This window comes from Eucyclogobius newberryi, unplaced genomic scaffold (genome assembly GCF_026437365.1).
Source record: "Eucyclogobius newberryi isolate DKJ021-1_F unplaced genomic scaffold, fEucNew1.0.hap1 SCAF_12, whole genome shotgun sequence".
Lineage (NCBI taxonomy): Eukaryota > Metazoa > Chordata > Actinopteri > Gobiiformes > Gobiidae > Eucyclogobius > Eucyclogobius newberryi.
The window spans coordinates 38,604,960-38,628,944 of NW_027315746.1; the positions used below are offsets into that span (position 1 = coordinate 38,604,960).

The window sequence follows — 23,985 nt, forward strand, 5'->3', positions numbered from 1 at the left end:
AAAAGAGTATTTTAAGCAAAAACTAAGCAAAACATTGCTGTCCTGCTACTTTTGTACATTTTGAGAGTAATTTATGCAAAAATACCAGGCGCCATCAGCATTTTTTGAAATGATTTACAAAACTAAAAACTTATTTTGACTAAACAGGTGGTGCCTATATGGTATTTTCTATGTATTTCATGGAAACAGAGTATTTTATGCCAAAACACATAGGAATAATAGAATAATATTCAGGCTAAAAGCAGGGAAATGGCCAAATGATAAAGAAAGCCCAAAAGGTGTCTTGAAACATTGACTCTTACATTTGAGCAGGGTTTTCTTTAGGTTGAAAGAGTCAAGTTGACAAGAAAAGCTTGTCTGTTCCTCCTGGAAAAGCACGAGTCCCATTCCCCATCTGGAGCTGGTGAAACATGGATATAAAAGCAGTCTCCACCCCAGAGCCCTTCGCTTACGGCCATACCACCCTGAACACGCCCGATCTCGTCTGATCTCGGAAGCTAAGCAGTGTCGGGCCTGGTTAGTACTTGGATGGGAGACCGCCTGGGAATACCAGGTGCTGTAAGCTTTTATCTTCTTTTGTAAAGCCTTCAACAGACAAAGAAACAAAGAAACACAGTATGTGTGCATATTTTGAAACTAAAGTGGAACCAAAAACACAGTCAATTTGACTTTAAAATCACACATTTTTGTACAAACTGCCATTTAGAATATGGACAGCAGAGGGAGCTGTCCTGCTACTTTTGTACATTTAGAGTCTTTTATGACCAAAAAATATATTCTGAAACTTGTAAAAAAGGATGTAAAAATACCAGGTGCTGAAAGCAATTTTCAACGCAATTGACCTGTTTAATAAAAAATAAAAAAAGAGTATTTATGCCCCAAGAAACCCCTGAGAAACATTGTTGTCCTGCTACTTTTGTACATTTTGAGCGAGTATTTTATGCCCCAAAAATATTTTGAAGCTTGTAAAAAGTATGTAAAAAATACCAGGTGCTGAAAGCATTTTTTAAACAATTGAGTGTAAAATAAAGATAAAAATATAGAGTATTTTAAGCAAAAAAATCAAAACAAAACTTTACTGTCTTGCTACTTTTGTACATTTGAGAGTATTTTAGGCCAAAAAATATATATATATATATTTTGAAGCCTGTTAAAAGTATGTAAAAATGTTCAGCACAATTTACCTGTTTTATAAAAAAAAAAAAAAAAAGAGTATTAATGCAAAAAAAAAAAAAAATTGTTGTCCTGCTACTTTTGTACATTTGAGAGAATATTTTATGCCCCCAAAAATATTTTGAAGCTTGTAAAAAAATATGTAAAAAATATCAGGTGCGGAAAGCATTTTTTGAAACAATTGAGTGTAAATTAAAGATAAAAAAGAGTATTTTAAGCAAAAACTAAGCAAAACATTGCTGTCCTGCTACTTTTGTACATTTTGAGAGTAATTTATGCAAAAATACCAGGCGCCATCAGCATTTTTTGAAATGATTTACAAAACTAAAAACTTATTTTGACTAAACAGGTGGTGCCTATATGGTATTTTCTATGTATTTCATGGAAACAGAGTATTTTATGCCAAAACACATAGGAATAATAGAATAATATTCAGGCTAAAAGCAGGGAAATGGCCAAATGATAAAGAAAGCCCAAAAGGTGTCTTGAAACATTGACTCTTACATTTGAGCAGGGTTTTCTTTAGGTTGAAAGAGTCAAGTTGACAAGAAAAGCTTGTCTGTTCCTCCTGGAAAAGCACGAGTCCCATTCCCCATCTGGAGCTGGTGAAACATGGATATAAAAGCAGTCTCCACCCCAGAGCCCTTCGCTTACGGCCATACCACCCTGAACACGCCCGATCTCGTCTGATCTCGGAAGCTAAGCAGGGTCGGGCCTGGTTAGTACTTGGATGGGAGACCGCCTGGGAATACCAGGTGCTGTAAGCTTTTATCTTCTTTTGTAAAGCCTTCAACAGACAAAGAAACAAAGAAACACAGTATGTGTGCATATTTTGAAACTAAAGTGGAACCAAAAACACAGTCAATTTGACTTTAAAATCACACATTTTTGTACAAACTGCCATTTAGAATATGGACAGCAGAGGGAGCTGTCCTGCTACTTTTGTACATTTAGAGTCTTTTATGACCAAAAAATATATTCTGAAACTTGTAAAAAAGGATGTAAAAATACCAGGTGCTGAAAGCAATTTTCAACGCAATTGACCTGTTTAATAAAAAATAAAAAAAGAGTATTTATGCCCCAAGAAACCCCTGAGAAACATTGTTGTCCTGCTACTTTTGTACATTTTGAGCGAGTATTTTATGCCCCAAAAATATTTTGAAGCTTGTAAAAAGTATGTAAAAAATACCAGGTGCTGAAAGCATTTTTTAAACAATTGAGTGTAAAATAAAGATAAAAATATAGAGTATTTTAAGCAAAAAAATCAAAACAAAACTTTACTGTCTTGCTACTTTTGTACATTTGAGAGTATTTTAGGCCAAAAAATATATATATATATTTTGAAGCCTGTTAAAAGTATGTAAAAATGTTCAGCACAATTTACCTGTTTTATATATAAAAAAAAAAAAAAGAGTATTAATGCAAAAAAAAAAAAAAATTGTTGTCCTGCTACTTTTGTACATTTGAGAGAATATTTTATGCCCCCAAAAATATTTTGAAGCTTGTAAAAAAATATGTAAAAAATATCAGGTGCGGAAAGCATTTTTTGAAACAATTGAGTGTAAATTAAAGATAAAAAAGAGTATTTTAAGCAAAAACTAAGCAAAACATTGCTGTCCTGCTACTTTTGTACATTTTGAGAGTAATTTATGCAAAAATACCAGGCGCCATCAGCATTTTTTGAAATGATTTACAAAACTAAAAACTTATTTTGACTAAACAGGTGGTGCCTATATGGCATTTTCTATGTATTTCATGGAAACAGAGTATTTTATGCCAAAACACATAGGAATAATAGAATAATATTCAGGCTAAAAGCAGGGAAATGGCCAAATGATAAAGAAAGCCCAAAAGGTGTCTTGAAACATTGACTCTTACATTTGAGCAGGGTTTTCTTTAGGTTGAAAGAGTCAAGTTGACAAGAAAAGCTTGTCTGTTCCTCCTGGAAAAGCACGAGTCGCATTCCCCATCTGGAGCTGGTGAAACATGGATATAAAAGCAGTCTCCACCCCAAAGCCAGTCGCTTACGGCCATACCACCCTGAACACGCCCGATCTCGTCTGATCTCGGAAGCTAAGCAGGGTCGGGCCTGGTTAGTACTTGGATGGGAGACCGCCTGGGAATACCAGGTGCTGTAAGCTTTTATCTTCTTTTGTAAAGCCTTCAACAGACAAAGAAACAAAGAAACACAGTATGTGTGCATATTTTGAAACTAAAGTGGAACCAAAAACACAGTCAATTTGACTTTAAAATCACACATTTTTGTACAAACTGCCATTTAGAATATGGACAGCAGAGGGAGCTGTCCTGCTACTTTTGTACATTTAGAGTCTTTTATGACCAAAAAATATATTCTGAAACTTGTAAAAAAGGATGTAAAAATACCAGGTGCTGAAAGCAATTTTCAACGCAATTGACCTGTTTAATAAAAAATAAAAAAAGAGTATTTATGCCCCAAGAAACCCCTGAGAAACATTGTTGTCCTGCTACTTTTGTACATTTTGAGCGAGTATTTTATGCCCCAAAAATATTTTGAAGCTTGTAAAAAGTATGTAAAAAATACCAGGTGCTGAAAGCATTTTTAAACAATTGAGTGTAAAATAAAGATAAAAATATAGAGTATTTTAAGCAAAAAAATCAAAACAAAACTTTACTGTCTTGCTACTTTTGTACATTTGAGAGTATTTTAGGCCAAAAAATATATATATATATTTTGAAGCCTGTTAAAAGTATGTAAAAATGTTCAGCACAATTTACCTGTTTTATATATAAAAAAAAAAAAAAAGAGTATTAATGCAAAAAAAAAAAAAAAATTGTTGTCCTGCTACTTTTGTACATTTGAGAGAATATTTTATGCCCCCAAAAATATTTTGAAGCTTGTAAAAAAATATGTAAAAAATATCAGGTGCGGAAAGCATTTTTTGAAACAATTGAGTGTAAATTAAAGATAAAAAAGAGTATTTTAAGCAAAAACTAAGCAAAACATTGCTGTCCTGCTACTTTTGTACATTTTGAGAGTAATTTATGCAAAAATACCAGGCGCCATCAGCATTTTTTGAAATGATTTACAAAACTAAAAACTTATTTTGACTAAACAGGTGGTGCCTATATGGTATTTTCTATGTATTTCATGGAAACAGAGTATTTTATGCCAAAACACATAGGAATAATAGAATAATATTCAGGCTAAAAGCAGGGAAATGGCCAAATGATAAAGAAAGCCCAAAAGGTGTCTTGAAACATTGACTCTTACATTTGAGCAGGGTTTTCTTTAGGTTGAAAGAGTCAAGTTGACAAGAAAAGCTTGTCTGTTCCTCCTGGAAAAGCACGAGTCCCATTCCCCATCTGGAGCTGGTGAAACATGGATATAAAAGCAGTCTCCACCCCAGAGCCCTTCGCTTACGGCCATACCACCCTGAACACGCCCGATCTCGTCTGATCTCGGAAGCTAAGCAGGGTCGGGCCTGGATAGTACTTGGATGGGAGACCGCCTGGGAATACCAGGTGCTGTAAGCTTTTATCTTCTTTTGTAAAGCCTTCAACAGACAAAGAAACAAAGAAACACAGTATGTGTGCATATTTTGAAACTAAAGTGGAACCAAAAACACAGTCAATTTGACTTTAAAATCACACATTTTTGTACAAACTGCCATTTAGAATATGGACAGCAGAGGGAGCTGTCCTGCTACTTTTGTACATTTAGAGTCTTTTATGACCAAAAAATATATTCTGAAACTTGTAAAAAAGGATGTAAAAATACCAGGTGCTGAAAGCAATTTTCAACGCAATTGACCTGTTTAATAAAAAATAAAAAAAGAGTATTTATGCCCCAAGAAACCCCTGAGAAACATTGTTGTCCTGCTACTTTTGTACATTTTGAGCGAGTATTTTATGCCCCAAAAATATTTTGAAGCTTGTAAAAAGTATGTAAAAAATACCAGGTGCTGAAAGCATTTTTTAAACAATTGAGTGTAAAATAAAGATAAAAATATAGAGTATTTTAAGCAAAAAAATCAAAACAAAACTTTACTGTCTTGCTACTTTTGTACATTTGAGAGTATTTTAGGCCAAAAAATATATATATATATATTTTGAAGCCTGTTAAAAGTATGTAAAAATGTTCAGCACAATTTACCTGTTTTATAAAAAAAAAAAAAAAAAGAGTATTAATGCAAAAAAAAAAAAAAATTGTTGTCCTGCTACTTTTGTACATTTGAGAGAATATTTTATGCCCCCAAAAATATTTTGAAGCTTGTAAAAAAATATGTAAAAAATATCAGGTGCGGAAAGCATTTTTTGAAACAATTGAGTGTAAATTAAAGATAAAAAAGAGTATTTTAAGCAAAAACTAAGCAAAACATTGCTGTCCTGCTACTTTTGTACATTTTGAGAGTAATTTATGCAAAAATACCAGGCGCCATCAGCATTTTTTGAAATGATTTACAAAACTAAAAACTTATTTTGACTAAACAGGTGGTGCCTATATGGTATTTTCTATGTATTTCATGGAAACAGAGTATTTTATGCCAAAACACATAGGAATAATAGAATAATATTCAGGCTAAAAGCAGGGAAATGGCCAAATGATAAAGAAAGCCCAAAAGGTGTCTTGAAACATTGACTCTTACATTTGAGCAGGGTTTTCTTTAGGTTGAAAGAGTCAAGTTGACAAGAAAAGCTTGTCTGTTCCTCCTGGAAAAGCACGAGTCCCATTCCCCATCTGGAGCTGGTGAAACATGGATATAAAAGCAGTCTCCACCCCAGAGCCCTTCGCTTACGGCCATACCACCCTGAACACGCCCGATCTCGTCTGATCTCGGAAGCTAAGCAGGGTCGGGCCTGGTTAGTACTTGGATGGGAGACCGCCTGGGAATACCAGGTGCTGTAAGCTTTTATCTTCTTTTGTAAAGCCTTCAACAGACAAAGAAACAAAGAAACACAGTATGTGTGCATATTTTGAAACTAAAGTGGAACCAAAAACACAGTCAATTTGACTTTAAAATCACACATTTTTGTACAAACTGCCATTTAGAATATGGACAGCAGAGGGAGCTGTCCTGCTACTTTTGTACATTTAGAGTCTTTTATGACCAAAAAATATATTCTGAAACTTGTAAAAAAGGATGTAAAAATACCAGGTGCTGAAAGCAATTTTCAACGCAATTGACCTGTTTAATAAAAAATAAAAAAAGAGTATTTATGCCCCAAGAAACCCCTGAGAAACATTGTTGTCCTGCTACTTTTGTACATTTTGAGCGAGTATTTTATGCCCCAAAAATATTTTGAAGCTTGTAAAAAGTATGTAAAAAATACCAGGTGCTGAAAGCATTTTTTAAACAATTGAGTGTAAAATAAAGATAAAAATATAGAGTATTTTAAGCAAAAAAATCAAAACAAAACTTTACTGTCTTGCTACTTTTGTACATTTGAGAGTATTTTAGGCCAAAAAATATATATATATATATATTTTGAAGCCTGTTAAAAGTATGTAAAAATGTTCAGCACAATTTACCTGTTTTATAAAAAAAAAAAAAAAAAAGAGTATTAATGCAAAAAAAAAAAAAATTGTTGTCCTGCTACTTTTGTACATTTGAGAGAATATTTTATGCCCCCAAAAATATTTTGAAGCTTGTAAAAAAATATGTAAAAAATATCAGGTGCGGAAAGCATTTTTTGAAACAATTGAGTGTAAATTAAAGATAAAAAAGAGTATTTTAAGCAAAAACTAAGCAAAACATTGCTGTCCTGCTACTTTTGTACATTTTGAGAGTAATTTATGCAAAAATACCAGGCGCCATCAGCATTTTTTGAAATGATTTACAAAACTAAAAACTTATTTTGACTAAACAGGTGGTGCCTATATGGTATTTTCTATGTATTTCATGGAAACAGAGTATTTTATGCCAAAACACATAGGAATAATAGAATAATATTCAGGCTAAAAGCAGGGAAATGGCCAAATGATAAAGAAAGCCCAAAAGGTGTCTTGAAACATTGACTCTTACATTTGAGCAGGGTTTTCTTTAGGTTGAAAGAGTCAAGTTGACAAGAAAAGCTTGTCTGTTCCTCCTGGAAAAGCACGAGTCCCATTCCCCATCTGGAGCTGGTGAAACATGGATATAAAAGCAGTCTCCACCCCAGAGCCCTTCGCTTACGGCCATACCACCCTGAACACGCCCGATCTCGTCTGATCTCGGAAGCTAAGCAGGGTCGGGCCTGGTTAGTACTTGGATGGGAGACCGCCTGGGAATACCAGGTGCTGTAAGCTTTTATCTTCTTTTGTAAAGCCTTCAACAGACAAAGAAACAAAGAAACACAGTATGTGTGCATATTTTGAAACTAAAGTGGAACCAAAAACACAGTCAATTTGACTTTAAAATCACACATTTTTGTACAAACTGCCATTTAGAATATGGACAGCAGAGGGAGCTGTCCTGCTACTTTTGTACATTTAGAGTCTTTTATGACCAAAAAATATATTCTGAAACTTGTAAAAAAGGATGTAAAAATACCAGGTGCTGAAAGCAATTTTCAACGCAATTGACCTGTTTAATAAAAAATAAAAAAAGAGTATTTATGCCCCAAGAAACCCCTGAGAAACATTGTTGTCCTGCTACTTTTGTACATTTTGAGCGAGTATTTTATGCCCCAAAAATATTTTGAAGCTTGTAAAAAGTATGTAAAAAATACCAGGTGCTGAAAGCATTTTTTAAACAATTGAGTGTAAAATAAAGATAAAAATATAGAGTATTTTAAGCAAAAAAATCAAAACAAAACTTTACTGTCTTGCTACTTTTGTACATTTGAGAGTATTTTAGGCCAAAAAATATATATATATATTTTGAAGCCTGTTAAAAGTATGTAAAAATGTTCAGCACAATTTACCTGTTTTATAAAAAAAAAAAAAAAAGAGTATTAATGCAAAAAAAAAAAAAACATTGTTGTCCTGCTACTTTTGTACATTTGAGAGAATATTTTATGCCCCCAAAAATATTTTGAAGCTTGTAAAAAAATATGTAAAAAATATCAGGTGCGGAAAGCATTTTTTGAAACAATTGAGTGTAAATTAAAGATAAAAAAGAGTATTTTAAGCAAAAACTAAGCAAAACATTGCTGTCCTGCTACTTTTGTACATTTTGAGAGTAATTTATGCAAAAATACCAGGCGCCATCAGCATTTTTTGAAATGATTTACAAAACTAAAAACTTATTTTGACTAAACAGGTGGTGCCTATATGGTATTTTCTATGTATTTCATGGAAACAGAGTATTTTATGCCAAAACACATAGGAATAATAGAATAATATTCAGGCTAAAAGCAGGGAAATGGCCAAATGATAAAGAAAGCCCAAAAGGTGTCTTGAAACATTGACTCTTACATTTGAGCAGGGTTTTCTTTAGGTTGAAAGAGTCAAGTTGACAAGAAAAGCTTGTCTGTTCCTCCTGGAAAAGCACGAGTCCCATTCCCCATCTAGAGCTGGTGAAACATGGATATAAAAGCAGTCTCCACCCCAGAGCCCTTCGCTTACGGCCATACCACCCTGAACACGCCCGATCTCGTCTGATCTCGGAAGCTAAGCAGGGTCGGGCCTGGTTAGTACTTGGATGAGAGACCGCCTGGGAATACCAGGTGCTGTAAGCTTTTATCTTCTTTTGTAAAGCCTTCAACAGACAAAGAAACAAAGAAACACAGTATGTGTGCATATTTTGAAACTAAAGTGGAACCAAAAACACAGTCAATTTGACTTTAAAATCACACATTTTTGTACAAACTGCCATTTAGAATATGGACAGCAGAGGGAGCTGTCCTGCTACTTTTGTACATTTAGAGTCTTTTATGACCAAAAAATATATTCTGAAACTTGTAAAAAAGGATGTAAAAATACCAGGTGCTGAAAGCAATTTTCAACGCAATTGACCTGTTTAATAAAAAATAAAAAAAGAGTATTTATGCCCCAAGAAACCCCTGAGAAACATTGTTGTCCTGCTACTTTTGTACATTTTGAGCGAGTATTTTATGCCCCAAAAATATTTTGAAGCTTGTAAAAAGTATGTAAAAAATACCAGGTGCTGAAAGCATTTTTTAAACAATTGAGTGTAAAATAAAGATAAAAATATAGAGTATTTTAAGCAAAAAAATCAAAACAAAACTTTACTGTCTTGCTACTTTTGTACATTTGAGAGTATTTTAGGCCAAAAAATATATATATATATTTTGAAGCCTGTTAAAAGTATGTAAAAATGTTCAGCACAATCTACCTGTTTTATAAAAAAAAAAAAAAAAGAGTATTAATGCAAAAAAAAAAAAAAACATTGTTGTCCTGCTACTTTTGTACATTTGAGAGAATATTTTATGCCCCCAAAAATATTTTGAAGCTTGTAAAAAAATATGTAAAAATATCAGGTGCGGAAAGCATTTTTTGAAACAATTGAGTGTAAATTAAAGATAAAAAGAGTATTTTAAGCAAAAACTAAGCAAAACATTGCTGTCCTGCTACTTTTGTACATTTTGAGAGTAATTTATGCAAAAATACCAGGCGCCATCAGCATTTTTTGAAATGATTTACAAAACTAAAAACTTATTTTGACTAAACAGGTGGTGCCTATATGGTATTTTCTATGTATTTCATGGAAACAGAGTATTTTATGCCAAAACACATAGGAATAATAGAATAATATTCAGGCTAAAAGCAGGGAAATGGCCAAATGATAAAGAAAGCCCAAAAGGTGTCTTGAAACATTGACTCTTACATTTGAGCAGGGTTTTCTTTAGGTTGAAAGAGTCAAGTTGACAAGAAAAGCTTGTCTGTTCCTCCTGGAAAAGCACGAGTCCCATTCCCCATCTGGAGCTGGTGAAACATGGATATAAAAGCAGTCTCCACCCCAAAGCCCTTCGCTTACGGCCATACCACCCTGAACACGCCCGATCTCGTCTGATCTCGGAAGCTAAGCAGGGTCGGGCCTGGTTAGTACTTAGATGGGAGACCGCCTGGGAATACCAGGTGCTGTAAGCTTTTATCTTCTTTTGTAAAGCCTTCAACAGACAAAGAAACAAAGAAACACAGTATGTGTGCATATTTTGAAACTAAAGTGGAACCAAAAACACAGTCAATTTGACTTTAAAATCACACATTTTTGTACAAACTGCCATTTAGAATATGGACAGCAGAGGGAGCTGTCCTGCTACTTTTGTACATTTAGAGTCTTTTATGACCAAAAAATATATTCTGAAACTTGTAAAAAAGGATGTAAAAATACCAGGTGCTGAAAGCAATTTTCAACGCAATTGACCTGTTTAATAAAAAATAAAAAAAGAGTATTTATGCCCCAAGAAACCCCTGAGAAACATTGTTGTCCTGCTACTTTTGTACATTTTGAGCGAGTATTTTATGCCCCAAAAATATTTTGAAGCTTGTAAAAAGTATGTAAAAAATACCAGGTGCTGAAAGCATTTTTTATACAATTGAGTGTAAAATAAAGATAAAAATATAGAGTATTTTAAGCAAAAAAATCAAAACAAAACTTTACTGTCTTGCTACTTTTGTACATTTGAGAGTATTTTAGGCCAAAAAATATATATATATATATATTTTGAAGCCTGTTAAAAGTATGTAAAAATGTTCAGCACAATTTACCTGTTTTATAAAAAAAAAAAAAAAAGAGTATTAATGCAAAAAAAAAAAAAACATTGTTGTCCTGCTACTTTTGTACATTTGAGAGAATATTTTATGCCCCCAAAAATATTTTGAAGCTTGTAAAAAAATATGTAAAAATATCAGGTGCGGAAAGCATTTTTTGAAACAATTGAGTGTAAATTAAAGATAAAAAGAGTATTTTAAGCAAAAACTAAGCAAAACATTGCTGTCCTGCTACTTTTGTACATTTTGAGAGTAATTTATGCAAAAATACCAGGCGCCATCAGCATTTTTTGAAATGATTTACAAAACTAAAAACTTATTTTGACTAAACAGGTGGTGCCTATATGGTATTTTCTATGTATTTCATGGAAACAGAGTATTTTATGCCAAAACACATAGGAATAATAGAATAATATTCAGGCTAAAAGCAGGGAAATGGCCAAATGATAAAGAAAGCCCAAAAGGTGTCTTGAAACATTGACTCTTACATTTGAGCAGGGTTTTCTTTAGGTTGAAAGAGTCAAGTTGACAAGAAAAGCTTGTCTGTTCCTCCTGGAAAAGCACGAGTCCCATTCCCCATCTGGAGCTGGTGAAACATGGATATAAAAGCAGTCTCCACCCCAGAGCCCTTTGCTTACGGCCATACCACCCTGAACACGCCCGATCTCGTCTGATCTCGGAAGCTAAGCAGGGTCGGGCCTGGTTAGTACTTGGATGGGAGACAGCGCCTGGGAATACCAGGTGCTGTAAGCTTTTATCTTCTTTTGTAAAGCCTTCAACAGACAAAGAAACAAAGAAACACAGTATGTGTGCATATTTTGAAACTAAAGTGGAACCAAAAACACAGTCAATTTGACTTTAAAATCACACATTTTTGTACAAACTGCCATTTAGAATATGGACAGCAGAGGGAGCTGTCCTGCTACTTTTGTACATTTAGAGTCTTTTATGACCAAAAAATATATTCTGAAACTTGTAAAAAAGGATGTAAAAATACCAGGTGCTGAAAGCAATTTTCAACGCAATTGACCTGTTTAATAAAAAATAAAAAAAGAGTATTTATGCCCCAAGAAACCCCTGAGAAACATTGTTGTCCTGCTACTTTTGTACATTTTGAGCGAGTATTTTATGCCCCAAAAATATTTTGAAGCTTGTAAAAAGTATGTAAAAAATACCAGGTGCTGAAAGCATTTTTTAAACAATTGAGTGTAAAATAAAGATAAAAATATAGAGTATTTTAAGCAAAAAAATCAAAACAAAACTTTACTGTCTTGCTACTTTTGTACATTTGAGAGTATTTTAGGCCAAAAAATATATATATATATTTTGAAGCCTGTTAAAAGTATGTAAAAATGTTCAGCACAATTTACCTGTTTTATAAAAAAAAAAGAGTATTAATGCAAAAAAAAAAAAAAAATTGTTGTCCTGCTACTTTTGTACATTTGAGAGAATATTTTATGCCCCCAAAAATATTTTGAAGCTTGTAAAAAAATATGTAAAAAATATCAGGTGCGGAAAGCATTTTTTGAAACAATTGAGTGTAAATTAAAGATAAAAAGAGTATTTTAAGCAAAAACTAAGCAAAACATTGCTGTCCTGCTACTTTTGTACATTTTGAGAGTAATTTATGCAAAAATACCAGGCGCCATCAGCATTTTTTGAAATGATTTACAAAACTAAAAACTTATTTTGACTAAACAGGTGGTGCCTATATGGTATTTTCTATGTATTTCATGGAAACAGAGTATTTTATGCCAAAACACATAGGAATAATAGAATAATATTCAGGCTAAAAGCAGGGAAATGGCCAAATGATAAAGAAAGCCCAAAAGGTGTCTTGAAACATTGACTCTTACATTTGAGCAGGGTTTTCTTTAGGTTGAAAGAGTCAAGTTGACAAGAAAAGCTTGTCTGTTCCTCCTGGAAAAGCACGAGTCCCATTCCCCATCTGGAGCTGGTGAAACATGGATATAAAAGCAGTCTCCACCCCAGAGCCCTTCGCTTACGGCCATACCACCCTGAACACGCCCGATCTCGTCTGATCTCGGAAGCTAAGCAGGGTCGGGCCTGGTTAGTACTTGGATGGGAGACAGCGCCTGGGAATACCAGGTGCTGTAAGCTTTTATCTTCTTTTGTAAAGCCTTCAACAGACAAAGAAACAAAGAAACACAGTATGTGTGCATATTTTGAAACTAAAGTGGAACCAAAAACACAGTCAATTTGACTTTAAAATCACACATTTTTGTACAAACTGCCATTTAGAATATGGACAGCAGAGGGAGCTGTCCTGCTACTTTTGTACATTTAGAGTCTTTTATGACCAAAAAATATATTCTGAAACTTGTAAAAAAGGATGTAAAAATACCAGGTGCTGAAAGCAATTTTCAACGCAATTGACCTGTTTAATAAAAAATAAAAAAAGAGTATTTATGCCCCAAGAAACCCCTGAGAAACATTGTTGTCCTGCTACTTTTGTACATTTTGAGCGAGTATTTTATGCCCCAAAAATATTTTGAAGCTTGTAAAAAGTATGTAAAAAATACCAGGTGCTGAAAGCATTTTTTAAACAATTGAGTGTAAAATAAAGATAAAAATATAGAGTATTTTAAGCAAAAAAATCAAAACAAAACTTTACTGTCTTGCTACTTTTGTACATTTGAGAGTATTTTAGGCCAAAAAATATATATATATATATTTTGAAGCCTGTTAAAAGTATGTAAAAATGTTCAGCACAATTTACCTGTTTTATAAAAAAAAAAAAAAAAAGAGTATTAATGCAAAAAAAAAAAAAAATTGTTGTCCTGCTACTTTTGTACATTTGAGAGAATATTTTATGCCCCCAAAAATATTTTGAAGCTTGTAAAAAAATATGTAAAAAATATCAGGTGCGGAAAGCATTTTTTGAAACAATTGAGTGTAAATTAAAGATAAAAAAGAGTATTTTAAGCAAAAACTAAGCAAAACATTGCTGTCCTGCTACTTTTGTACATTTTGAGAGTAATTTATGCAAAAATACCAGGCGCCATCAGCATTTTTTGAAATGATTTACAAAACTAAAAACTTATTTTGACTAAACAGGTGGTGCCTATATGGTATTTTCTATGTATTTCATGGAAACAGAGTATTTTATGCCAAAACACATAGGAATAATAGAATAATATTCAGGCTAAAAGCAGGGAAATGGCCAAATGATAAAGAAAGCCCAAAAGGTGTCTTGAAACATTGACTCTTACATTTGAGCAGGGTTTTCTTTAGGTTGAAAGAGTCAAGTTGACAAGAAAAGCTTGTCTGTTCCTCCTGGAAAAGCACGAGTCCCATTCCCCATCTGTAGCTGGTGAAACATGGATATAAAAGCAGTCTCCACCCCAGAGCCCTTCGCTTACGGCCATACCACCCTGAACACGCCCGATCTCGTCTGATCTCGGAAGCTAAGCAGGGTCGGGCCTGGTTAGTACTTGGATGGGAGACCGCCTGGGAATACCAGGTGCTGTAAGCTTTTATCTTCTTTTGTAAAGCCTTCAACAGACAAAGAAACAAAGAAACACAGTATGTGTGCATATTTTGAAACTAAAGTGGAACCAAAAACACAGTCAATTTGACTTTAAAATCACACATTTTTGTACAAACTGCCATTTAGAATATGGACAGCAGAGGGAGCTGTCCTGCTACTTTTGTACATTTAGAGTCTTTTATGACCAAAAAATATATTCTGAAACTTGTAAAAAAGGATGTAAAAATACCAGGTGTTGAAAGCAATTTTCAACGCAATTTACCTGTTTAATAAAAAATAAAAAAAGAGTATTTATGCCCCAAGAAACCCCTGAGAAACATTGTTGTCCTGCTACTTTTGTACATTTTGAGCGAGTATTTTATGCCCCAAAAATATTTTGAAGCTTGTAAAAAGTATGTAAAAAATACCAGGTGCTGAAAGCATTTTTTAAACAATTGAGTGTAAAATAAAGATAAAAATATAGAGTATTTTAAGCAAAAAAATCAAAACAAAACTTTACTGTCTTGCTACTTTTGTACATTTGAGAGTATTTTAGGCCAAAAAATATATATATATATTTTGAAGCCTGTTAAAAGTATGTAAAAATGTTCAGCACAATTTACCTGTTTTATAAAAAAAAAGAAAAAAGAGTATTAATGCAAAAAAAAAAAAAACATTGTTGTCCTGCTACTTTTGTACATTTGAGAGAATATTTTATGCCCCCAAAAATATTTTGAAGCTTGTAAAAAAATATGTAAAAAATATCAGGTGCGGAAAGCATTTTTTGAAACAATTGAGTGTAAATTAAAGATAAAAAGAGTATTTTAAGCAAAAACTAAGCAAAACATTGCTGTCCTGCTACTTTTGTACATTTTGAGAGTAATTTATGCAAAAATACCAGGCGCCATCAGCATTTTTTGAAATGATTTACAAAACTAAAAACTTATTTTGACTAAACAGGTGGTGCCTATATGGTATTTTCTATGTATTTCATGGAAACAGAGTATTTTATGCCAAAACACATAGGAATAATAGAATAATATTCAGGCTAAAAGCAGGGAAATGGCCAAATGATAAAGAAAGCCCAAAAGGTGTCTTGAAACATTGACTCTTACATTTGAGCAGGGTTTTCTTTAGGTTGAAAGAGTCAAGTTGACAAGAAAAGCTTGTCTGTTCCTCCTGGAAAAGCACGAGTCCCATTCCCCATCTGGAGCTGGTGAAACATGGATATAAAAGCAGTCTCCACCCCAGAGCCCTTCGCTTACGGCCATACCACCCTGAACACGCCCGATCTCGTCTGATCTCGGAAGCTAAGCAGGGTCGGGCCTGGTTAGTACTTGGATGGGAGACAGCGCCTGGGAATACCAGGTGCTGTAAGCTTTTATCTTCTTTTGTAAAGCCTTCAACAGACAAAGAAACAAAGAAACACAGTATGTGTGCATATTTTGAAACTAAAGTGGAACCAAAAACACAGTCAATTTGACTTTAAAATCACACATTTTTGTACAAACTGCCATTTAGAATATGGACAGCAGAGGGAGCTGTCCTGCTACTTTTGTACATTTAGAGTCTTTTATGACCAAAAAATATATTCTGAAACTTGTAAAAAAGGATGTAAAAATACCAGGTGCTGAAAGCAATTTTCAACGCAATTGACCTGTTTAATAAAAAATAAAAAAAGAGTATTTATGCCCCAAGAAACCCCTGAGAAACATTGTTGTCCTGCTACTTTTGTACATTTTGAGCGAGTATTTTATGCCCCAAAAATATTTTGAAGCTTGTAAAAAGTATGTAAAAAATACCAGGTGCTGAAAGCATTTTTTAAACAATTGAGTGTAAAATAAAGATAAAAATATAGAGTATTTTAAGCAAAAAAATCAAAACAAAACTTTACTGTCTTGCTACTTTTGTACATTTGAGAGTATTTTAGGCCAAAAAATATATATATATATATTTTGAAGCCTGTTAAAAGTATGTAAAAATGTTCAGCACAATTTACCTGTTTTATAAAAAAAAAAAAAAAAAGAGTATTAATGCAAAAAAAAAAAAAAATTGTTGTCCTGCTACTTTTGTACATTTGAGAGAATATTTTATGCCCCCAAAAATATTTTGAAGCTTGTAAAAAAATATGTAAAAAATATCAGGTGCGGAAAGCATTTTTTGAAACAATTGAGTGTAAATTAAAGATAAAAAAGAGTATTTTAAGCAAAAACTAAGCAAAACATTGCTGTCCTGCTACTTTTGTACATTTTGAGAGTAATTTATGCAAAAATACCAGGCGCCATCAGCATTTTTTGAAATGATTTACAAAACTAAAAACTTATTTTGACTAAACAGGTGGTGCCTATATGGTATTTTCTATGTATTTCATGGAAACAGAGTATTTTATGCCAAAACACATAGGAATAATAGAATAATATTCAGGCTAAAAGCAGGGAAATGGCCAAATGATAAAGAAAGCCCAAAAGGTGTCTTGAAACATTGACTCTTACATTTGAGCAGGGTTTTCTTTAGGTTGAAAGAGTCAAGTTGACAAGAAAAGCTTGTCTGTTCCTCCTGGAAAAGCACGAGTCCCATTCCCCATCTGTAGCTGGTGAAACATGGATATAAAAGCAGTCTCCACCCCAGAGCCCTTCGCTTACGGCCATACCACCCTGAACACGCCCGATCTCGTCTGATCTCGGAAGCTAAGCAGGGTCGGGCCTGGTTAGTACTTGGATGGGAGACCGCCTGGGAATACCAGGTGCTGTAAGCTTTTATCTTCTTTTGTAAAGCCTTCAACAGACAAAGAAACAAAGAAACACAGTATGTGTGCATATTTTGAAACTAAAGTGGAACCAAAAACACAGTCAATTTGACTTTAAAATCACACATTTTTGTACAAACTGCCATTTAGAATATGGACAGCAGAGGGAGCTGTCCTGCTACTTTTGTACATTTAGAGTCTTTTATGACCAAAAAATATATTCTGAAACTTGTAAAAAAGGATGTAAAAATACCAGGTGTTGAAAGCAATTTTCAACGCAATTTACCTGTTTAATAAAAAATAAAAAAAGAGTATTTATGCCCCAAGAAACCCCTGAGAAACATTGTTGTCCTGCTACTTTTGTACATTTTGAGCGAGTATTTTATGCCCCAAAAATATTTTGAAGCTTGTAAAAAGTATGTAAAAAATACCAGGTGCTGAAAGCATTTTTTAAACAATTGAGTGTAAAATAAAGATAAAAATATAGAGTATTTTAAGCAAAAAAATCAAAACAAAACTTTACTGTCTTGCTACTTTTGTACATTTGAGAGTATTTTAGGCCAAAAAATATATATATATATTTTGAAGCCTGTTAAAAGTATGTAAAAATGTTCAGCACAATTTACCTGTTTTATAAAAAAAAAGAAAAAAGAGTATTAATGCAAAAAAAAAAAAAACATTGTTGTCCTGCTACTTTTGTACATTTGAGAGAATATTTTATGCCCCCAAAAATATTTTGAAGCTTGTAAAAAAATATGTAAAAAATATCAGGTGCGGAAAGCATTTTTTGAAACAATTGAGTGTAAATTAAAGATAAAAAGAGTATTTTAAGCAAAAACTAAGCAAAACATTGCTGTCCTGCTACTTTTGTACATTTTGAGAGTAATTTATGCAAAAATACCAGGCGCCATCAGCATTTTTTGAAATGATTTACAAAACTAAAAACTTATTTTGACTAAACAGGTGGTGCCTATATGGTATTTTCTATGTATTTCATGGAAACAGAGTATTTTATGCCAAAACACATAGGAATAATAGAATAATATTCAGGCTAAAAGCAGGGAAATGGCCAAATGATAAAGAAAGCCCAAAAGGTGTCTTGAAACATTGACTCTTACATTTGAGCAGGGTTTTCTTTAGGTTGAAAGAGTCAAGTTGACAAGAAAAGCTTGTCTGTTCCTCCTGGAAAAGCACGAGTCCCATTCCCCATCTGTAGCTGGTGAAACATGGATATAAAAGCAGTCTCCACCCCAGAGCCCTTCGCTTACGGCCATACCACCCTGAACACGCCCGATCTCGTCTGATCTCGGAAGCTAAGCAGGGTCGGGCCTGGTTAGTACTTGGATGGGAGACCGCCTGGGAATACCAGGTGCTGTAAGCTTTTATCTTCTTTTGTAAAGCCTTCAACAGACAAAGAAACAAAGAAACACAGTATGTGTGCATATTTTGAAACTAAAGTGGAACCAAAAACACAGTCAATTTGACTTTAAAATCACACATTTTTGTACAAACTGCCATTTAGAATATGGACAGCAGAGGGAGCTGTCCTGCTACTTTTGTACATTTAGAGTCTTTTATGACCAAAAAATATATTCTGAAACTTGTAAAAAAGGATGTAAAAATACCAGGTGCTGAAAGCAATTTTCAACGCAATTGACCTGTTTAATAAAAAATAAAAAAAGAGTATTTATGCCCCAAGAAACCCCTGAGAAACATTGTTGTCCTGCTACTTTTGTACATTTTGAGCGAGTATTTTATGCCCCAAAAATATTTTGAAGCTTGTAAAAAGTATGTAAAAAATACCAGGTGCTGAAAGCATTTTTTAAACAATTGAGTGTAAAATAAAGATAAAAATATAGAGTATTTTAAGCAAAAAAATCAAAACAAAACTTTACTGTCTTGCTACTTTTGTACATTTGAGAGTATTTTAGGCCAAAAAATATATATATATATATTTTGAAGCCTGTTAAAAGTATGTAAAAATGTTCAGCACAATTTACCTGTTTTATAAAAAAAAAAAAAAAAAAGAGTATTAATGCAAAAAAAAAAAAAAATTGTTGTCCTGCTACTTTTGTACATTTGAGAGAATATTTTATGCCCCCAAAAATATTTTGAAGCTTGTAAAAAAATATGTAAAAAATATCAGGTGCGGAAAGCATTTTTTGAAACAATTGAGTGTAAATTAAAGATAAAAAAGAGTATTTTAAGCAAAAACTAAGCAAAACATTGCTGTCCTGCTACTTTTGTACATTTTGAGAGTAATTTATGCAAAAATACCAGGCGCCATCAGCATTTTTTGAAATGATTTACAAAACTAAAAACTTATTTTGACTAAACAGGTGGTGCCTATATGGTATTTTCTATGTATTTCATGGAAACAGAGTATTTTATGCCAAAACACATAGGAATAATAGAATAATATTCAGGCTAAAAGCAGGGAAATGGCCAAATGATAAAGAAAGCCCAAAAGGTGTCTTGAAACATTGACTCTTACATTTGAGCAGGGTTTTCTTTAGGTTGAAAGAGTCAAGTTGACAAGAAAAGCTTGTCTGTTCCTCCTGGAAAAGCACGAGTCCCATTCCCCATCTGTAGCTGGTGAAACATGGATATAAAAGCAGTCTCCACCCCAGAGCCCTTCGCTTACGGCCATACCACCCTGAACACGCCCGATCTCGTCTGATCTCGGAAGCTAAGCAGGGTCGGGCCTGGTTAGTACTTGGATGGGAGACCGCCTGGGAATACCAGGTGCTGTAAGCTTTTATCTTCTTTTGTAAAGCCTTCAACAGACAAAGAAACAAAGAAACACAGTATGTGTGCATATTTTGAAACTAAAGTGGAACCAAAAACACAGTCAATTTGACTTTAAAATCACACATTTTTGTACAAACTGCCATTTAGAATATGGACAGCAGAGGGAGCTGTCCTGCTACTTTTGTACATTTAGAGTCTTTTATGACCAAAAAATATATTCTGAAACTTGTAAAAAAGGATGTAAAAATACCAGGTGTTGAAAGCAATTTTCAACGCAATTTACCTGTTTAATAAAAAATAAAAAAAGAGTATTTATGCCCCAAGAAACCCCTGAGAAACATTGTTGTCCTGCTACTTTTGTACATTTTGAGCGAGTATTTTATGCCCCAAAAATATTTTGAAGCTTGTAAAAAGTATGTAAAAAATACCAGGTGCTGAAAGCATTTTTTAAACAATTGAGTGTAAAATAAAGATAAAAAATATAGAGTATTTTAAGCAAAAAAATCAAAACAAAACTTTACTGTCTTGCTACTTTTGTACATTTGAGAGTATTTTAGGCCAAAAAATATATATATATATTTTGAAGCCTGTTAAAAGTATGTAAAAATGTTCAGCACAATTTACCTGTTTTATAAAAAAAAAGAAAAAAGAGTATTAATGCAAAAAAAAAAAAAACATTGTTGTCCTGCTACTTTTGTACATTTGAGAGAATATTTTATGCCCCCAAAAATATTTTGAAGCTTGTAAAAAAATATGTAAAAAATATCAGGTGCGGAAAGCATTTTTTGAAACAATTGAGTGTAAGTTAAAGATAAAAAGAGTATTTTAAGCAAAAACTAAGCAAAACATTGCTGTCCTGCTACTTTTGTACATTTTGAGAGTAATTTATGCAAAAATACCAGGCGCCATCAGCATTTTTTGAAATGATTTACAAAACTAAAAACTTATTTTGACTAAACAGGTGGTGCCTATATGGTATTTTCTATGTATTTCATGGAAACAGAGTATTTTATGCCAAAACACATAGGAATAATAGAATAATATTCAGGCTAAAAGCAGGGAAATGGCCAAATGATAAAGAAAGCCCAAAAGGTGTCTTGAAACATTGACTCTTACATTTGAGCAGGGTTTTCTTTAGGTTGAAAGAGTCAAGTTGACAAGAAAAGCTTGTCTGTTCCTCCTGGAAAAGCACGAGTCCCATTCCCCATCTGGAGCTGGTGAAACATGGATATAAAAGCAGTCTCCACCCCAGAGCCCTTCGCTTACGGCCATACCACCCTGAACACGCCCGATCTCGTCTGATCTTGGAAGCTAAGCAGGGTCGGGCCTGGTTAGTACTTGGATGGGAGACCGCCTGGGAATACCAGGTGCTGTAAGCTTTTATCTTCTTTTGTAAAGCCTTCAACAGACAAAGAAACAAAGAAACACAGTATGTGTGCATATTTTGAAACTAAAGTGGAACCAAAAACACAGTCAATTTGACTTTAAAATCACACATTTTTGTACAAACTGCCATTTAGAATATGGACAGCAGAGGGAGCTGTCCTGCTACTTTTGTACATTTAGAGTCTTTTATGACCAAAAATATATTCTGAAACTTGTAAAAAAGGATGTAAAAATACCAGGTGCTGAAAGCAATTTTCAACGCAATTGACCTGTTTAATAAAAAATAAAAAAAGAGTATTTATGCCCCAAGAAACCCCTGAGAAACATTGTTGTCCTGCTACTTTTGTACATTTGGAGCGAGTATTTTATGCCCCAAAAATATTTTGAAGCTTGTAAAAAGTATGTAAAAAATACCAGGTGCTGAAAGCATTTTTTAAACAATTGAGTGTAAAATAAAGATAAAAATATAGAGTATTTTAAGCAAAAAAATCAAAACAAAACTTTACTGTCTTGCTACTTTTGTACATTTGAGAGTATTTTAGGCCAAAAAATATATATATATATTTTGAAGCCTGTTAAAAGTATGTAAAAATGTTCAGCACAATTTACCTGTTTTATAAAAAAAAAAAAAAAAGTATTAATGCAAAAAAAAAAAAAAAATTGTTGTCCTGCTACTTTTGTACATTTGAGAGAATATTTTATGCCCCCAAAAATATTTTGAAGCTTGTAAAAAAATATGTAAAAATATCAGGTGCGGAAAGCATTTTTTGAAACAATTGAGTGTAAATTAAAGATAAAAAGAGTATTTTAAGCAAAAACTAAGCAAAACATTGCTGTCCTGCTACTTTTGTACATTTTGAGAGTAATTTATGCAAAAATACCAGGCGCCATCAGCATTTTTTGAAATGATTTACAAAACTAAAAACTTATTTTGACTAAACAGGTGGTGCCTATATGGTATTTTCTATGTATTTCATGGAAACAGAGTATTTTATGCCAAAACACATAGGAATAATAGAATAATATTCAGGCTAAAAGCAGGGAAATGGCCAAATGATAAAGAAAGCCCAAAAGGTGTCTTGAAACATTGACTCTTACATTTGAGCAGGGTTTTCTTTAGGTTGAAAGAGTCAAGTTGACAAGAAAAGCTTGTCTGTTCCTCCTGGAAAAGCACGAGTCCCATTCCCCATCTGGAGCTGGTGAAACATGGATATAAAAGCAGTCTCCACCCCAGAGCCCTTCGCTTACGGCCATACCACCCTGAACACGCCCGATCTCGTCTGATCTCGGAAGCTAAGCAGGGTCGGGCCTGGTTAGTACTTGGATGGGAGACCTCCTTGAAATACCAGGTGCTGTGAGCAAAACTACCCCCATTACACACAGGAACAGTAGAGCCTAAGACTTGTCCTTTCCATGGGAACAAAGGGGATAGCAACAGCCTCGGCAGCCTAAGACTGTTCCTCCATGATCAGGAACAGCAACAGCACAAATACTGGTCCTCCATGGGAACAAAGGGAATAGCAACAGCCTCGGCAGTCTAAGACTATTCCTCCATGATCAGGAACAGTAGCGGTCTAAGACTGGTACTCCATGGGAACAAAGGGAACAGCAGCGACGGTCTGGCAGTCTAAGACTATCCCTCCATGATGCAAGGAACAGCAGCACGTAAAACTGGTCCTCCCTGGTTGTATATGGCGAGAACTGGTAACTCCAGGTGAGAACTGGGCTGTGTCAGACTGTTCTTCCATGAGAAAGGAAAAGCAACAGCGCAATACTGGTCCTCCATGGGGAAAGGGAATAGCGACAGCCTCGGCAGTATAAGACTATTCCTCCATGTTCAAGGAACAATTGCAGTCTAAGTCTCGTCCTTCATGGGAAAAAAGGGAGCAGCAGCAGTCTTGAAACGGGGGCTTCCCCTCGCCGGAGGGCAGGGAAGTCTATACTTAAAAAGGAGTGCAGGTGCGTGCAATTTGTGGTGTGCTGCATGGTCTGGAGCTGGAGGTTTGGGAGTTTTTTTTGAGTTTTTAATCGTTATTTTGGTCATTTTCATTTACTTTTTTCAGTTCTTTTGTTTGTTCCCCTCCCAGTAAACTTACTGGGAGGTGGATTTTTTGTTTTTTGTGAGCATGGCTCAAAGGACGGACAACACGGCATCGGACACTGGAATGGACACGACAAAGGCAAGACAAAGTTTGAAAGAATCTGTAAATAATAGAAAGAACGAAGAAAGAAGAATGAAATTTATGAAAGAACTCACTGTGGTGTTGGAGTTGACGGAGGGAGCACAAATCACGCCACTAGCTTTTTTGAAATCGACTCAGGAGGTGTGCGGCTCCATAGTAGCGTGCAGACTCATCTCGAAGGACAAATATGAAGTAACCGTCAGTACCACTAAAGCGAAGGAGCGGCTCCTGGACGGGTACTGCATTGGAGGAGTCAGGGTTCACGCCCGTGACATCTCGGTGGATGAGCTGGTCGTGTCCTTCATGGGGCTGCCGGCTTATATCGAGGACGAGGAGATCCTGGCCAAGCTCTACGCCTGGGGGGTCTCTGCGGTCTCCGAGGTGAGGAGGAGAATGTGGCCGGGGACGAACGTGGCGGACGGCACCAGGTTTGTACGGGTAAGGTTCACGGACACGGTGCAGTCCTTACCGTATTCTGTCAGGTTTGACACCGCGGGGGGCCCCGAGTACTTCAGGGTAATACACGACAGGCAGGTGCGGGTGTGTAGGGGGTGTCTCCAGCCTGGCCATATTCTGAGGGAGTGCCCTGACTTTCTGTGCCGCAACTGCGGGAGCCAGG

General features: G+C 34.5%; 17 non-coding genes across 17 annotated transcripts; all 17 read left to right on the forward strand.

The window, feature by feature from the left end:
* Positions 1 to 446: 446 nt before the first annotated feature.
* On the forward strand, positions 447 to 565 carry LOC140356811 (5S ribosomal RNA). Its single transcript, XR_011926120.1, has one exon. It is a non-coding gene; the product is annotated as a 5S ribosomal RNA (ribosomal RNA).
* Positions 566 to 1,821: 1,256 nt separating this feature from the next.
* LOC140356820 (5S ribosomal RNA) lies at positions 1,822 to 1,940 on the forward strand. The gene has a single exon (XR_011926129.1). It is a non-coding gene; the product is annotated as a 5S ribosomal RNA (ribosomal RNA).
* Positions 1,941 to 3,195: 1,255 nt separating this feature from the next.
* On the forward strand, positions 3,196 to 3,314 carry LOC140356831 (5S ribosomal RNA). The gene has a single exon (XR_011926140.1). It is a non-coding gene; the product is annotated as a 5S ribosomal RNA (ribosomal RNA).
* Positions 3,315 to 4,570: 1,256 nt separating this feature from the next.
* On the forward strand, positions 4,571 to 4,689 carry LOC140356793 (5S ribosomal RNA). Its single transcript, XR_011926102.1, has one exon. It is a non-coding gene; the product is annotated as a 5S ribosomal RNA (ribosomal RNA).
* A 1,256-nt stretch (positions 4,690 to 5,945) lies between these two features.
* On the forward strand, positions 5,946 to 6,064 carry LOC140356842 (5S ribosomal RNA). The gene has a single exon (XR_011926151.1). It is a non-coding gene; the product is annotated as a 5S ribosomal RNA (ribosomal RNA).
* Positions 6,065 to 7,322: 1,258 nt separating this feature from the next.
* Positions 7,323 to 7,441, forward strand: LOC140356853 (5S ribosomal RNA). Its single transcript, XR_011926162.1, has one exon. It is a non-coding gene; the product is annotated as a 5S ribosomal RNA (ribosomal RNA).
* Positions 7,442 to 8,695: 1,254 nt separating this feature from the next.
* LOC140356817 (5S ribosomal RNA) lies at positions 8,696 to 8,814 on the forward strand. Its single transcript, XR_011926126.1, has one exon. It is a non-coding gene; the product is annotated as a 5S ribosomal RNA (ribosomal RNA).
* A 1,253-nt stretch (positions 8,815 to 10,067) lies between these two features.
* Positions 10,068 to 10,186, forward strand: LOC140356795 (5S ribosomal RNA). The gene has a single exon (XR_011926104.1). It is a non-coding gene; the product is annotated as a 5S ribosomal RNA (ribosomal RNA).
* A 1,256-nt stretch (positions 10,187 to 11,442) lies between these two features.
* LOC140356848 (5S ribosomal RNA) lies at positions 11,443 to 11,563 on the forward strand. The gene has a single exon (XR_011926157.1). It is a non-coding gene; the product is annotated as a 5S ribosomal RNA (ribosomal RNA).
* Positions 11,564 to 12,810: 1,247 nt separating this feature from the next.
* LOC140356849 (5S ribosomal RNA) lies at positions 12,811 to 12,931 on the forward strand. The gene has a single exon (XR_011926158.1). It is a non-coding gene; the product is annotated as a 5S ribosomal RNA (ribosomal RNA).
* Positions 12,932 to 14,187: 1,256 nt separating this feature from the next.
* Positions 14,188 to 14,306, forward strand: LOC140356864 (5S ribosomal RNA). Its single transcript, XR_011926173.1, has one exon. It is a non-coding gene; the product is annotated as a 5S ribosomal RNA (ribosomal RNA).
* A 1,253-nt stretch (positions 14,307 to 15,559) lies between these two features.
* LOC140356850 (5S ribosomal RNA) lies at positions 15,560 to 15,680 on the forward strand. The gene has a single exon (XR_011926159.1). It is a non-coding gene; the product is annotated as a 5S ribosomal RNA (ribosomal RNA).
* A 1,256-nt stretch (positions 15,681 to 16,936) lies between these two features.
* On the forward strand, positions 16,937 to 17,055 carry LOC140356876 (5S ribosomal RNA). Its single transcript, XR_011926184.1, has one exon. It is a non-coding gene; the product is annotated as a 5S ribosomal RNA (ribosomal RNA).
* Positions 17,056 to 18,308: 1,253 nt separating this feature from the next.
* LOC140356888 (5S ribosomal RNA) lies at positions 18,309 to 18,427 on the forward strand. Its single transcript, XR_011926195.1, has one exon. It is a non-coding gene; the product is annotated as a 5S ribosomal RNA (ribosomal RNA).
* Positions 18,428 to 19,684: 1,257 nt separating this feature from the next.
* On the forward strand, positions 19,685 to 19,803 carry LOC140356901 (5S ribosomal RNA). The gene has a single exon (XR_011926207.1). It is a non-coding gene; the product is annotated as a 5S ribosomal RNA (ribosomal RNA).
* Positions 19,804 to 21,057: 1,254 nt separating this feature from the next.
* On the forward strand, positions 21,058 to 21,176 carry LOC140356810 (5S ribosomal RNA). Its single transcript, XR_011926119.1, has one exon. It is a non-coding gene; the product is annotated as a 5S ribosomal RNA (ribosomal RNA).
* A 1,249-nt stretch (positions 21,177 to 22,425) lies between these two features.
* Positions 22,426 to 22,544, forward strand: LOC140356845 (5S ribosomal RNA). The gene has a single exon (XR_011926154.1). It is a non-coding gene; the product is annotated as a 5S ribosomal RNA (ribosomal RNA).
* Positions 22,545 to 23,985: the final 1,441 nt, after the last annotated feature.